Consider the following 12468-nt stretch of genomic DNA (forward strand, 5'->3'; position numbering starts at 1 on the left):
ATATCATTTTAACCGGCAGCGATAATGATTTTCTCCAAGATTTTGTTCATGTCTTATGTAAAGAATTTGCCATGAAAGATCTCGAAGAACTTCATCATTTTCTCGGTATTGAAGTTATTAAATCTAGTGGAGTTTTTTTCTTAAATCAATGCTGATATGCCTTTAGTTTGTTGGACAGAGCTCAGATGGCAAGAAGTAAGTCTGCAGCGATACTTCTTGCCCTGAATTTTAAGGTTGATGACACTGATTCAAATTTCCCTGATCCGACATTTCATAGTTTAGTAGGGGGATTGCAATATTTAACATTTACTCATCTAGATATCTCCTTTAATGTGAATTACATTAGTCAACATATGAAGCAGCCTAAAAATGGGCATTTTTCAGATTCTTAAGCGTATCTTACGCTATGTTCATGACACTATTTCTATGGGGTGTACTCTAAATCCCCAATGGTCCATAAAGTTGCACGCTTATTCTAATTCAGACTGGGCTGGTTGCCATGAAACACGACGATCTACAACCGACTTCTACACTTTTGTGGGCACAAACTCTTAGCATGACAGATCAAACGGGCGTTCAATATGGAGCTGATTATGGTGGACAAAATCGTGCCGATGAAAAGGAATGGAAAATTGAGGAAACTAGAAATCAACGATCCCTTGATTACAGCAATAAGAAAAAGGAAATTGTATCCCAACGCATGGATCAATCAATCTGTAAACCAAAGGAAAGATGTCTTTCCAAGAATAACTTGATGTAAATTTCCTATATATATTAGTGGAACCTCACCCAATGAAATATAGGGTGAAATAGGATTGTCGTGGATGTAGGAGAACAATACTCCGAACCATGTTAAATTGTGAGTGATTTTGTCTATGTTTGAATTTTAACATGGTATCAGAGCTTTAATGTGAAAATCTAGCGACCGGACGTCAATCAAGGGGGGCGACCAGTCCAGTAGATTCGCCAGAGCCCAAGGTACACTCCAACCAATTTTGAGACACTTTAGTGCTGTATTGATGAAGAAATCAGTCACGGCCAGATTTGGGTGGAAATCGGCGGCGATACAAGGCATTCCGCCGCCACATCGATTGTTTTCCCAAGTTTACATTGAATTTGAGAATTCCAGTGATCTGGTACATTGATCTTGCAGTTACCCTTTTTTTATGCATGTTATCTTCACTTGGAGTTGATTTCTGTCATTGATTGCATGAGATTTGAATCAAATTCGTCTGACTATCGGACACTCGACCTATTGGAAGAAGTAGCAGAACAGAGCATACCGCCTAAGAACTTGTTACGAAATTGGCCGGCATTGTCAGCTCCGACGACTATAGAGGTCAACTGCAGACAATTTTCTATTATGGGAATCTCAATTTCTACCTCTATTGTATTCATATGATTTGCTTGGATTCATTGATGACTCTAAATCATGTCCAAATCAATATATCACCAATAGTGATAAAAAATCTCAGTCCATTAATCTTGAGTATGTGACATGGATGAAACAAGACCAACTTCTCTTAAGTAGTATTATTTCTTCACTGTCTGAAATGATACTTGCACAAGTTCTTGGACTTAAGACGTCATATGAAGTATGGAGTGCTCTTAAAAGGTCCTATGCTGCCCATTCTCGCTCAAGAATCATGCAACTCAAGGAACAACTACAAGGACTTGGAAAGGAAACTTAACTATGGGCGATTATTTCTATAAAGCCAAGATGTTGGCTCACCAACTTGCCGTTGCTTCAAAACTAGTAGAAGAGAAGATTTAACTATGCATATCCTGAGAGGACTTCCTCGTGAATACTCAGCCTTCAAAACATCTTTGACCACTCATGTAGATCCTATATTTCTCAGTGATTTGCATGGACTTCTTCTCACACAAGAGACGCAACTAAAAGAACAAGATCTTGAGCATGAAAAGTTTTCTCATGCTGCACATTATGCCCAACCATATTCAGCTGGAAGGAAAAATTTTAGACAACCCTCAATGCTTCATAGAGGACATGGCCGATGCCGAGGCAGGTCTAATTTTGGACGTGGCAGATCTGATTACGGTGGAAGAAAGTGGATTATCTGTCAGTTTTGTGATAAAATGGGCCATAGTGCCAAGAATTGCTTTAAAATAGCAAGGAAAGATCACACCAGAGCAGCAACTACCAACTTGAATATGTCACCATCCTCAAATGCTCAAGTATATCACTCCAGTTCTTATATGTTCGATGATGCAAATTGGATCCTTGACACAGGAGCAACCCATCACATCACCAATTCTTTTAGATCGATGACAATTCATGAACCTTATGAAGGCAACAACACCATTAAGGTTGGGGACAGATCAGGTGTGTGTATTCAAAACATTGGGTCAGCTCTTTTTCATCTTCCTAAATCTACTGTTGCTCTGCGAGATATTCTTCATGCTCCAAAAATGGTTCATAATCTGTTATCGAATAAATTCTGCAAAGATGATCAAGTTATAATTGAATTTTCTGCAAATCATTGTGTAGTGAAGGACCAATGTACATGGGTGGTGATCCTACAAGTAGGCCTAGGCGTCGGGCTGGGCCGGGCTGCCATCGGGTACTCGGTACCCAGCCCGATCGGGCCTGGGTCTGGGCCGGGAAAACCGGGTCCCGGGCCAGATGACGCAGCCCAGGTTGGCCCGGCCTGTCCCGATCCGGTCCGCTCCCCCTCCATCTCCAGCTCCAATCGCTCTATCACCGACTGTCGTTCTTGAAGAGAAACGTCTTCAGAGGGAGAGAGAAAAAAGCAAAAAGCAAATGGATTTCTCCTAGGAACCGAATCTAAGGCAAACGGATCGAGTTAAGTAAGCTCTTCTCCTTCAGACGCAGCTGCTACTTCTTCCTCTTTCCTCTTCTTCTACTCCGCCCGTTTCGTTGCCTGATATTTCTTCAGCGGCTAGGGCTTCGGGCCATCACCCGTGAAGACAGAACTGGAGGAGCGATTGCACAGGCTCTGGATCTGAATCGGAGAAGGAGAACAACCGTATCTTTTGGAAGTTGGGCATCTATTCCTTCTTCTCTTGTTCGGCCTCCCTATTATGTTACTTCTTCTCTTGTTCCGCATCCTGGACAAGGATGGCATCTTCTGCGTCTTCGACTCTGACGGCGACTGTCGGTGCCCGAGGATCATCCGTAGGACAAGTGCGGCCGTCGGGCGTCGAATGAAGGCTCAAACGGGCCGGGCCGGGTCGGGCCCAACGGGCCGACCCGGCCCGACACCCCTACCTACAAGGAAGGAGTAATAGTGGCCTCTATTGTATCCAACTCCCACAACGAGAAAGCAATCAACGTCAAACTGAGAAGGTGGCACTCTATGTAGAACGAACGACTATTACTAGATGCCACACTAGACTTGGACACACTGCTTTAATTAATGTTCATTTTATTTTGAGACAATTTAAACTTCCTTTTGAATGTGATGTCAAAAACAATAACTTTTGTGATGCTTGTCAATCTAAACAATCACATGTTCTTCCATTCACTCTATCTGATCACCAAGCCACTAAACCATTTGAAGTGGTTCATTCAGATATATGGGGTCATGTGCCCATGATTAGCAAAGACAGATATCGATACTATGTCTCCTTTATAGATAAATACTCAAAGTATACATGAATTTATTTTCTGGCATATAAGTTTGACATTGAAAAGGCTTTTAAAGCATTCAAGGTGAAAGTTGAAAATATCTTTGATTCAAAAATCAAATTCTTCCAATCTGACAGTGGTGGTGAGTATGCAACTCTTAACAAGTTCTTCAAGATCATGGTATCGAAAGAAAATTTTCCTATCCTCATACACATGAGTAGAATCGCACAGCTAAAAGAAAACATCGCACCCTTGTTGAAACATGCCTCTCTCTTCTTAAACATGGAGGCGTTCTAGCAGAATTCTGGACTTATGAATTCAGCAGAGCAGCATATTTATTGAACCGCATTCCTATAACAAGTCTTAAAGGCAAGTCTCCGTTTGAAATTTTATTCCAAATATCTCCAAATTATAAATTCTTGTGGGTGTTTGGCTGCGCCGCATACCCAAACTTACAACTTTATCACCAGCACAAGCTTCAACCTAAGTCCTCCAAACACACCTTTCTTGGATACTCAAATGTTCACAAAGGTTATCTATGTTACAACCTCCAAAATTCCAAAATCATTATCAGCCGAAACGTTGTGTTCAATGAGTCAGATTTTCCATTTTTTGAACAACCAAAAACACTCCATGATACCCATAGTACCACCACACCACTACCCATTCTTTTACCTATGCTACCTACCACAACCATCTCTCTCTCAAATCACCCACCACCATCATCTCAAACCACTCCTACCTGTGACTCAACTTCCACTCCAACTACACCTCCTACACTAGACGTCTTGGCCATTCCTCCATCTCCAACCATGCCCTCACTTCGAACCCATAACATGATCACTTGCTCACAAGATGGCACAAGAAAACCGAAATCCTCATTTTCAACAACCTACCCACTTCCCACTACTCTTGTCACCCAATCTTACTCTGACCAGGAACCAAGAACTTATGTTCAAGCCCTCAAGACTGTTCATTGACAAGAGGCTATGACAAAGGAGATGCAAGCTCTTCATCAAAATGGAACGTGGACTCTGGTTCTACCGGACAGACCTTTCCCATTATCGGGTGCAAATGGAACTTTGGAACGCTGCAAAGCTCGACTAGTTGCCAAAGGCTATGATCAAATTGAAGGCATTGACTACTTTGAAACATTTAGTCCTATTGTGAAGCCAGCCTACTGTACGCACAGTTTTATCTCTCGCTACTTCTCTTCGATGACCTATAAAACAATTCGACATCAATAATGCCTTTCTTCATGGGGATCTTACTGAAGATGTATATATGGCTCAATCTCCGGGATTTGAAGATCAATGCCACCCAGGTTATGTGTGCAAACTTCATAAAACACTCTATGGCCTAAAGCAAGCCCCAAGAGTCTGGTATCATCATCTTAGTCAGTCACTCCTACATATGGGGTTTAAAACGTCTCACGCTGACAACTCCTTGTTCACCTTGACCACAGGCCAGGATAGGATTTTCGTCATGGTTTATGTTGATGATATTCTAATTATTGAGAATTCTAATGATCAATTTACTCACTTGGTTCATCGTCTCAGTGCTGCCTTCTCTCTCAAAAATCTCAGATTTTTACATTATTTCTTGGGTATTCAGGCCATTCCAACGTCAGAAGGGTTGTTTCTCTCACAACAAAAGTATATTATTGACATTCTGACTAGAACAAATATGACTGGTGCCAAGCCTATCTCCACACTCCTACCGGCCAATTCCTCACTGACAAAGGTTGAAACACCATTTTCAAATGCCACTCTATATCGCCAAACTGTTGGGGCCCTTCAATATCTTACCATCACTAGGCCTGATCTTTCCTATACAGTCAATAAAGTGTGTCAATTTATGCATACACCTACGACTGAAAACTGGAATGTTGTAAAATGCATATTACGCTATGTGAAAGCCACCATCCATCATGGCCTTCTCCTCCATGAGAACTCATCAACTCAACTCCATGCTTACTCTGATGTAGACTGGGCTGGCTGCCCAAACGACCGCAAATCCACTGGAGCCTATGCTATCTTCCTTGGCCGCAATTTGATCTCTTGGAGTTCGAAGAAACAACCTACTATTGTCTGATCCTCTATTGAAGCTAAGTATCGGGCCGTCACCAATACCATTGCAAAAGTCCTTTGGCTTAAATACTTGTTACAAGATATGGGCATCTCTCTTTTCAAACCACCAACACTTTGGTGCAACAACATTAGTACCACCTATATGACGGCGAATCCAGTACTTCATCAGAAAAGTAAACATATTGAACTGCATGTACACTTCGATTGATATCTTGTTGCCCGCAGACAACTCTATGTTAGACACATTCCCGCCTTTCATCAATTGGCGGATCCTCTCACCAAAGCCCTCCCCACAGATGCCTTTGTTTGAGAACGGTTCAAACTCAATGTTTGTTCAAGACCATTGAGTTTGAGGGGGGATCTTAGCATGACAGATCAAACAGGCGTTCAATTTGGAGCTGATTATGGTGGACAAAATCGTGTTGATGAAAAGGAAAAGAAAATTGAGGAAATAGAAATCAACGATCCCTTGGTTACAACAATAAGAGAAGGGAGACTGTATCCCAATGCATGGATCAATCAATTTGTAAACCAAAGGAAAGATATCTTTCCAAGAATAATTTGATGTAAATTTCATATATATATTAGTGGAACCTCACCTAACGAAATATAGGGTGAGAGAGGATCGTCGTGGATGTAGGAGAACAATACTCCAAACCACATTAAATTGTGAGTGATTTTGTCTATGCTTGAATTTTAACACAAACTGCATATCCTGGTCGACAAAGAAGCAGCCCACCCTGGCATGATCCACCACTGAAGCTGATGGCGTCTGCTGCTGCCAAATTGACATGGATTACATATTTTCTCAAGGATATTAGCGTTTATGTGGCTTGACCACCAACCTTATATTGCGATAACGTGTCGGCGCAGGTTTCTATCAAACCTGTTTTTCACTCAACGATGTAACATATAGAGATATATTACCATTTTCTTAGAGAAAAAGTTGCTTTAGGACAATTGACAACTCAGTTTGTTCCATCAGCCGACCAACTAGCAAATATTTTCACTAAGGCACCTTCTCGCTCCATGCTTGAAAATCTTAGAGGCAAACTAGGACTTTCTGGTCCTAAGCCGTCCAGTTTGAGGGACGCTGATAAACCATATGGCAAGACATATGGTAACAGCAAGGTAGCGCGTGGATATGGCAAGAGCAATCTAACCGATGGCAAGGGAAACCGAACATGTGGTGATTATGATAAGCTGGAGCTGGCAAATGATAAAATTGCTAAAAATAAAGCTACTGTCAATCTAACAGATGACAAGGAAAACCTAGCATGTGCTGATTATGACAAGCTATAGTAGGCAAATGATAGAATTGCTAAACATAAAGCTACCGTTGAGAAAAAAGAAGATTGTAAAGATATGGTAGTTATCCAAAATCATTGTAATAGTTATGCTTGAATCAAGGAGGCATGTAGAAACTACAATAAATAAAGGAAGTCGACCACCATAGCCTCCTATGCTGTGGAGGATATTCTCGTGGACGTTGGTGAACTAGCACCGAACCACGTAATTTGGTGTGTTTATTCCTTGTTCTCTCCTGGTTTTATCTTTCATCACAATCACCACCACATTGATTGCACATAGCCATATATGGCATGCATTGGGATGAGATTTTGCCCTGTCATCAAAATTTTCAAGTAAAGGAACAATGTCTTTGTGGCAGGCGTGGAAGGCTTGAGCATGGTCATAACAAGCGACTCAGATGCCATCACATAGTTCTTGTAAAAGCCAAAAGAAATCATCAACTGGCCTCCCAATGAGTGCAAAACTAGCACGGATGGCTTTAAATTTTGTGATGTATGTAGCAAGATAATCATTATTCTTCTTTAATGAAGTAAGGGATTGCATCAAATAGAAGTGTCTCTTTTTGGACTCGCGAGCAAAAGAGGTAATAAGTGCATCTCATCTCTCTATAGATGAATCACAACTGACAACAAGCCCTAGAATATTTTCAGATAGAGTACTAATGATCTAACATTTAATTAAACAGTCAGTCTTTTTCCATGTTGGATTTGGTGGAGCTCTTTCTGCTGCTTCTCTTTATGTGAGCAAGAGAGATACAGACTGGGATGACGAACATCTCCAAGAAAATGCCCTTAAGATCTTGACTTCCAAGGAATGGGAGCACTTGCATCTTCCAAAGAACAGAATTTTCTTGGGAAAGTTTAATGGAAACAATTTTGAAATATTAATGGTTAGGAGCAATGGTAGAGGAAGATGCCGTGATAGCCAAACAAGGGTCTGGAGGAACTAGATACCATAAATGAAAGAAGGAACACAGAGGAAATCTATGTGGTTTGGTTCAGTATGAAGCTACGTCCACAACAGCCGCAACTCTCTCATACCCACTTTATTGATAACAGAGCATATATATATATATATATATATATATATATATATATATAGACATGAGAGCGGTCCATTGACCACATTCTACGTGATAGAATGGTGACTTGTATTTAATAACTTTCTGTTTTACAAGATTTTTCATTATCTTTTTTGGATGGAGAGATTTTGTTATTTTCAAACTGCCTTATTCGTATAGTCTCTTGTTGATCCAGGTAGGCCTTATCCAACTGCTTCCAATCTTCATGCTGGCCTTCGAGCTGCTTCCAACCTTCATGCTGGTTATTGAAGATAAGGATCAATGCACGACAGCTGCGATTGTCAAAACTGTTGCCGATTTTGTTGATCAGAAAATTAGGAAAGAAGATCAAATGTGTAACTGAGAATATCGTCAAGATATTGACAACAATCCTGAGTGATTTCAGAATTTTTGGAGCTGACTGGGAGGAGCGATTGATTTCTAAAGTTCCGCCGGTGTTCAGACGTGTTTATAACTGCCAACGGTGAATCGCCATCTGCTTCCCCTTTTCTGTCTAGAATTGGGATTTCCCAATTCTCTAGCATCCTAAACATTTGCAGATCATTTTTCAAGTGGTTTAAGAAGTGTTTGAGCCGAAAAAAAGAAGCAATCGATTTATGTATCTCTGTCAGGTGATTTCTGAATCTTTTTCGGTAACCAGAGTATTGTTTTGTGGTTGTCGACAGCAAAGCTTCTTTAGAGTTCATTCAGAAATGGCTAAAAACACCAGCAATCATGCATCAAAGTCTGCTACACCAGACACATCACAAAATACAGGTCAGATCTTTCCTGTGCTTCTTGCACCTACAAATCTGCAGTATCTGCTTTCCATTAAACTTGCATTGGATAATTATTTGATTTGGGAATCTCAGTTTACGCCTCTCTTTAAGAGTTATAATCTTATGGGTTTCATAGATGGTAAAAAACCATGTCCATCTGAATGGATGGATGACAACAATGGCTAAAAGTGCCGCAATCCAAAATATGATGAATGACATAGATTAGATCAGTTTTTATTAAGCTGAATTCTTTCGTCTTTAACTGATCTTGTTCGTAGTCATGTTGTGGGAATTGCTTCCTTATGTTGCTCAATGAAGAGCTAGAATCTAGCAGTTGAAAAGCCAACTTCAAAATTAAAAAAAAAGGAATAGAAACTATTTCAGAATATTTTTGTAGAGCTAAAAGTATTGTTTCACCAATTAGCGTTGGCATCTAAACCAGTGGATGATGATGATTTGATCACCTACATTATGACAGGTTTACCATCATGAGAATATGGGTCTCTTAGAACGGCTTTAAACACTAGGTCGATCCTATTAATTTGGAAAATTTGCTTGCAATGTTACTTATTCATGAGTTGCAATTGGATGAAGTTGATAATCTCTCTATCAAAAATACATCAGTAAATTTTACTATGAAGAAACAAAATTTTGGTGGAAATCATTTTAAGAATAACAGAGGTCGCAGTAAAAATCAAGATCGGTCTCCCAAAAATTAGGTTGGATCTTGTTTTGCTTGTGGAAATAATGGTCATATTGCAGCAAATTGTCACATGGTTTGTCAAGCGTGTCATCAACCTGGCTATGGTGCGTTGAAGTGCAAAACATACAAAATTCAGAAAATTAATGATATTCCATCTATTGAAGCACATATCGTTGACGTATATGGGTCGTTTGATCATGGAGGATGGTACCCTGACTTCAGAGCCACACACCATGTCATGCCAGATTTCAACAACTTGACAATATAATCTAGCTACAATGGAGGAGATCAAGTTCGCATCAGAAATGGACAAGGTTTGAACATTACCCATATTGGTACCTCTATTTTATCTCATATTGATTCTAAATTCATAATGAAAAATATTTTGCATGTGTAGTCTATCACCAAAAATATGCTTTCAGTACACAAGTTTACAAAAGACAATGATGTGTTGCTTGAATTTCATCCACAATTTTGTTGTGTTAAGGATGCCAAGACATGGCAGGTTCTTCTCAAAGGAAACAATAAGCGTAGACTCTACAAGCTGCACTTGGGAGCAATTGGGCATGAACTAGCAGCTTTATTTGGTAAACAAACTACACGGCAAAAATGGCATGAGGGACTTGGGCTCCCTTTTATGAAAATCGTGCAGCATGTTCTTCGTAAATATGAGCTTCCTTCTAGTTTCAATAAATTTGACTCTTTGTGTGAAGCATGCCAAATGGGGAAGAGTCATACTTTATCTTTTTCTAGTTCAACTCATGAAATAAATGGACCATTAGATCTTATATTTTCTTGTGTTTGGGGCCCGGCGCCCATTGCTTCCATGCAAAGATATTCATGTTAATTTTGTTGATGGATTTTGAAGGTTCACTTGGTTATTTATTATCAAAAGAAGGTATGAAGTTTTGTCTATTTTTAAAGACTTTCAAAAACTTGTTGAGAAACCATTTGGACGACCCATAAAAGCCTTTCTAAGTGATTGGGGAGGAGAATTTAGATCTTTATCCACATACTTAAAGTCATGTGGGATTGATCATCGCATTTCATGTACCCATACACATCAGCAAAATGAAAGAGTAGGGTGAAAACATCATCACATAGTAGAGACGGGACTCACCTTGCTTGCTCATGCTAGCCCTCCTCTCAAGTATTGAGATTTTCCATTCTTTACAGCTGCATTTCTTATTAACTGACTGTCATCACCTGTTACAAACATGAAAAGTCCATTTCAGCTTCTCTTTAACCAAACCCCAGACTATGCCTTTATTAAAACTTTTGGGTGTGCTTTCTATCCCCATCATTGCCCTTACAATGCTTATAAATTGCAATACCAGAGTACCAATGCATATTCCTTGGCTATAGCACCAAACACAAAGGCTATCTTTGCTTGAATCCTTCAAATTCCAAACTCTACATTTGCCGTAATGTCATCTTTGATGAAAATGTTTTTCCCTATAAAACCATATCTGCACCAAAATCTGAGTCGCCATCTTCTTTTATCTCTCCACCAATGAAGATTCCTCTTCCCACTATAGACTTGTCACTAGTACCACCTTCCCTTGTTACTACATCAATTTCCCCACATGAGCCCATCATTACCGAACAACCACCACCTTCCCCATCACCACCATCTCTCACCACCTTATCCTTACCTGATGAATCCCCACCTCCTGCCCTCAAAACTCACTCCATGATTACTCGCCTACAAACTGGATATCTTAAGCCAAATCCTCGTTACATCACTCATCTTACCGAGCTCCCTTTAGAAACTGAACCTAAAACATTTACCCAAGCCACTAAACTTTCCCAATGGCACAATGCCATGCTTGAGGAATACAATGCTTTGATGAAAAATCATACTTGGATTCTTGTTCTGCCCTCTCCCTCCCAAAATATTGTTAGTAATAAGTGGGTCTATCATATCAGGAGAAAAGCTGATGACAGTATTGATAGATACAAAGTTTGTCTTGTGACCAAAATGTATACACAAGAGTTTAGCACTGATTATTTTGAAACTTTTAGTCTTGTGATAAAACCCACCATGATTTGCGTTGTTCTTACTCTTGCTATTTTCACACAAATGGGTGGTTCAACAATTAGATGTCAAAAAATGCTTTCTTGTAGGGAACTTTATCTGAAGTTGTTTATATGTTGCAACCTCAAGGCTTTGTTAACACTCAATATCTGAATTATGTATGCAAGTTGTAGAAAGCTCTTTATGGACTTAAGCAGGCCCTCGAGCTTGGTTCCAATGACTTAGTTCATTTCTCATTTCCCATGTGTTCTCTACCTCTAAGATTGACACTTTCCTATTTCTTAAATTTATGGGCGCTCATTCAATTTTTATTCTTATTTATGTTGATGATATATTGATCACTGAAAGCTCCCTGCCACCATCCATCAACTCATATGCCAAATGGGGTGCGAATTCTCTATAAAAGATCTTGGTCATCTACATTATTTTCTTGGCGTTGAAGCCCAATTTACACCTCAAGGGCTCTTTCTTTCTCAACGCGTCATGGTTGATGTCAAGCCCCTACCTTCACCTTTAGCTGTTGGAGAAAAGTTGTCTAAGTTTGATGGCATGCCTCTACTTGATCCTACTCCATATCGCCGAATTATTGGTGCTCTCAAATATGCTACTCTTACCAGACCTGATCAAATGTATAACCGAGAATATCGTCAAGATATTGACAACAATCGTGATCCTAAAAATCAAGAAACATATGAACCTTATATTCCTTTAAATATCATTGGATCCTCTCACACAAATGATTGAAGTGTGAGAAAGAAACAGTTTGCTCGTGGATGTAGACTCAATTTTGAGTCAAACCATGTTAAAATCGTCACTTCTCTTTTACTGGTCTTCCTGGTGATTTCTTTGTACTGACTTTGCCTACTCGCTAAATCAA

This window comes from Nymphaea colorata, chromosome 12, assembly GCF_008831285.2.
Source record: "Nymphaea colorata isolate Beijing-Zhang1983 chromosome 12, ASM883128v2, whole genome shotgun sequence".
NCBI lineage: Eukaryota > Viridiplantae > Streptophyta > Magnoliopsida > Nymphaeales > Nymphaeaceae > Nymphaea > Nymphaea colorata.